Consider the following 4927-nt stretch of genomic DNA (forward strand, 5'->3'; position numbering starts at 1 on the left):
CCAGTTAGTGATGTAGTGATGTTCTCATGGGCATTTTTTACATTACTATTACTATAGTGTTTGCTTTGCTTAGCATGGTCTGTTAATGGGTATTCAGATTTCCCCATCATTTTTATTATCATAAATAGTCCTGCTATGGATATTTTTGTATGAACTAATTTCTTACTAATTATCAAGTCAAAGTGACTAATAATTTCCCAAATGAGCCTGAGTCAGTCCCCAGCCTCTCCCAGCACTGTTCATGTGTCTGGTTTCTTCATACTCAGCAAACGGAACTTTAAAGATGTACATATTGCTGCTGATTTAATGTATTATGATAAATTGGGGTTTTTTAATGTCTTTAATGGGCATAATTTTATGTCATCATTTCCACATTACGTTTGCATTCGTTTTCTCTTGGTATTTGCGTTGAAGGTCTTCTTCTTTTTTGCTGAGCCTCTATTTTACCAAGTATGATGTCTGTCTGGTCCCTCCTGATAGATGACAGGTCCAAAATCCATGAAATGTCATTTCATCCTCCTCACTACTAAGGAGCATTCGGGCTAGATTTCTCCCAACAGATTTATGCATTCTCTAGCAAACCATGGTATCTTCAATATTCTTTACCAACACCATAATTCAAAGGCAACTGAAAATGCATTAACTTGGGCCAGGCACTCCTTACTCTTCAAAGTGACCTCTTTGCTCCGGAACACTTTGAAAGGTCTTTTGTAGAAGATTTTCCCGATGTAATTAATACTTTGATTTCTTGGCTGCGGCTTCCATGGGCACTGAATGTGGATGTAAATAAAAGGAAACCCTTAAAAACATCAGTCTTTTCTCTCTCATGGTGTTGCTAATTGGTTCAGTTGTGAGGATTTTTGTTTTCTTCATATTGAGGTGCAAGTCATACTGAAAGCTATAGTCTTTGATCTTCATCTCTTATTGCCTAACAAATTACCACAAACTTGCTGGCTTAAAACATGCCCATTTATTACATTAAGGTTCTGTAAGTCAGAACTTCAGGACCAACACAGCTAGGTTCTCCACCTCGGGTAGCACCAAGCTAAAATCAGTGTGTTAGCAGCTGCAATTTCACCTTTTACATTCAACTTGTTTGCAAAATTCAGATCCTTGTGGTTGTAGGATTGAGGTTCTCATTTTCTTGCTGTCAGCCAGGAATCACTATCAGCAAATAGGGCTTCTCACATCCTTTCTAGGTGACTCCATTCTCAAATCCAGCAAGGGAGATTATCTTTGGAGTCAAATACCAAGCAGCCAAAATTCCAAGTAGCCAGAATACCCATCTGTATAATCTTCCTTCTGATTAACTCAGCATCAACTGGCCAGTAATCCAATCATGGAAGTAATGTACCATTATATTCATAGGCTCTGCCCAAACTCAAGGACGTGAGATTATATAAGGTATTTGCACCAAAAGGAAGGAATCTTCTAAACTGCATTAATTTTTTACTGCTGCTAAAACAAATTCTCACAAATTTAGTGGCTTAAAACAACACGAATTTATTATCTTATTGTTTTGATGGACAGAAGCTTAAAATGGGTGAGCAGAGCTACACTGTTTCTGGAGGCTTCAGAGGAGACTCTTTCGAGATCTTTTGTAGATTCTAGAGGCTGCTCACTCATATTCCTCGGCTTCTTTCAACTTCGGTCCAGCAGCCTTGCCGCTTGGCCTCTGCTTTCATCATCACACCTCTGCTTCCCTGCCTCTGACTTACCTGACTTTCTCTGTACTTTATAAGGACCCCTGTGATTACACCAGGCCCATTTGGATAACCCAGGTAATCGCCCCATCTCAAAACCTGTAATTAATCACATCTGCAAAGCCCATTCCCCCACAAAGGTAAGATATACCACTGACTTCAGGGATTCAAACATAGGCATCTTTGGAGGGCAATTAGTCTACCTACCATAGGGACCACTTGAAGTCCTGGTGTGGCTCTGTGGGTTAATGCACTGGACTGCAAAATCAGTTTGAACTACAGGGTCAGTGGTTCAAGCTCACTAACCTCTCCTTGGAAGCCCTAGACAAGATAGGTCCCTATGGATCAGAACCAACTTGACGGCACTTAACAACAACCATAGGAGCCATCTAAGACTTTTGTCTACCGTGATATTCTGTTTTCTGTATTTGTATCAGAGCAATTTGTATATCACATCAATTTGTAAGATTTATTTTGTGATATTTTTGCATGGGTTATTTCAAGTCATTTATTTCTGTGATCTGTTTTTCCATTGAGTTTCTTCATCTGATTTTGTTTTATCAGTTTTGCTCATAAGACCTGTGGTTTTTTAATATTGTGTATTTGACAAGAGTCACGTAATCAACCCTACCTAGAGAAACAGTGATGCCAGAAATGGAGGCAGAGACGATGACATGAAGACATGGAGCAGCTGGGAACTTTAAACCCAGAGAGGAAGAGGGGCTGTGTGCTGACGGCTGGCCAGGGGACAGGCTTGCAGGGTATATTGGTTGGTTGATGATGCATGGAGGGGATTGTAACCATGGCAATGAAACGATATACAATAGGATGAATATAAAGCTAATGTTCTCCCATGTAAACTATCAAATAATTCACAATAAAACATTTTTTAAAAAAAGAATACATGAGGTTTGAAAATGTAAATATAGAATTTCAGTGACAAATAGATCAAAGTATGGAATTGAAAATATATTTGGAATAATAATAATTAAAAAGATGATGCTATTGTCATTTGTGTCTGACCTTGAGTTAATTCCTACTCATAGGAACCCTGCTTAGGGTTCCTCAGGAGTGGCTGGTGGATTTGAACCATGAACCTGACAGTTAGTAGCCTAGTACTTGTTCTGCAATGCCACACAGAAAGAATGGTAATATAATATAATTAAAATGTTTATCCAATTAAAAAAGGGAGAGTCGTGTAATCATTAATGACGTTCTGCATTTCCTCAACACCCAGAAAATTACCTTCTTTCACAAGTAAAATAAACACGCTGTTCTGTTCTCTTTGTTATTATTTATTTCTTTAACTCTTTGGCCCATCTAGAATTTTTGCGACACATGAAAATAAAATATGTGACTAGTAACTCAGTACCATATGACTCTGAGATTATTTTTAGCATTGTTGCTTTGGTGCCCCTTTTTCTCTCATATTCTATACAGGATGATAAAGAGCCTTCATAGCATAGTGGCAGAGGTGAGGACATGGAGAGATAGAGCAGCTGAGGACTCTAGACTAGTGGAAAGAGAAAGGTTGTGTGCTGGAGGCCAGTAGGCAGGCTTGCAAAATGTGCAAATGATTAAAATTTTTTGCTTGTGTAAATGATTATATATTTCTGAGTGTTTTTATGTACATATCCCCCAAAACAAACAAACAAAAAAAACGGAGGGAATAGAAGCAAACACTGTTGAACGCTGATGCATGGAGGAGATTGTAATCATTGCAATGAAATGATAAGTGTAAAACCGATGTTCTCCCATGTAAGCTATCATTTAATTCACAGTAAAAACTTTTTTTAAAAAAGCATTCTTTAAACAAATAATAAATAAGGGGGAATCTGATGCAGACAGCACAGACCCGGTCAGGAGTTCAAGGCCCTGTGGGCCCAAGCGTTGCTGACCATCCAAACCATAGGCTCTGAGGATCAGACTTTAGCCACCTAGCAGACATAGCAAAATGTCCCTTATCTGATTATTCAGTTATGCTGGTTAGTAATTCCATACATGAGCCCTGGATACCCACAGATAAATGTAAAAACCTTCCCTAAAAGCCGAGACTGTAAATTCCAAAAAGGCAAAGTTTTTCCCCCCCAAAAAAAGCTAAAGAGGATATAGAGAAACTCTGTTAACTGATGGTATGTGGAGGGGATTATAATCAATGTAATGAAACAAGGTATATGAATGTTTGAATGTGAAACCGATGATGTGCCCTGAAAACTTTCACTCGATCCACAATAAAAACCTTAAAAAAAAAAAGCATTCTTTCCATTTTTTTTCCCCTCAAATGGGATTCACTGCCAGATTTTGCCAAATACTTCATTAATGTATGAGCATTTGAAAGCAGAGTCATTTTTTCCTATTTGGGGACTTTCCCAACAACTGGCAAGGTTAACTTTCCATTAATTCCTGAACCTTCATTCTACTAAGGCTTCATAATTCCTTCTAAATAAATGTCTTGTGTGATGACGGCTTAAAGTAATTCTCATGTATTCAAAGGTTTTCGGGCATTATCACAACTAATTAATTAAATAAGGGACAAAATCATAATAATGAAATTGATTTTTCAATTCATTTGTGTTTTACAAGTCTTTGGTTTCTGCATATTTCCCCAATAAATGTTTTGACATTCATGGATTGAACAGTCATAGTTTCAATTATGTGCAAGAGAAACCATAATACCATAATATGTAATCATTGATTATTTTACTGTGATTCGAAACTGAATCACTCCCACTGAAAGACTGATACGTAGGAGAAAATCACTTTGCTAAGGGGAGTAGCCAGCCACCCAGCATAGGTGATTCAGCATGTTATCTACATATGTGGTGCGATGGATTAATACGCCAGACTGCAAATCCATTTCAAATGCAAGGTCAGCCGTTCAAGCTCACCAGCTGCTCCTCAGAAACCCTATACAGGGTAGCTGTGGGTCGGAATTGACTCGACAGCACTTAACAACAATATATGTAACAGCAGGAGAAAGATGAGGCTTTCTGCTCCCATAAACACTTACAGCTTCGGAAACCCTATACAGGGTCACTATGAATGGGAACTGACTCCATGGGATATAACCACCACCACCACCATATATGTAGTAAGTCTGATAAAGTGATGCAAGTTTCATTCCTTTGAATAAAATAATGATCTCTGTAGTGGCCAACTGCTCGTGCTAGTAGTGAAAATGATGACATCTAAGTAAGCAATGGTCTATAATGAACTTTAGTTCA

This window comes from Chrysochloris asiatica, unplaced genomic scaffold, assembly GCF_000296735.1.
Source record: "Chrysochloris asiatica unplaced genomic scaffold, ChrAsi1.0 scaffold00339, whole genome shotgun sequence".
NCBI lineage: Eukaryota > Metazoa > Chordata > Mammalia > Afrosoricida > Chrysochloridae > Chrysochloris > Chrysochloris asiatica.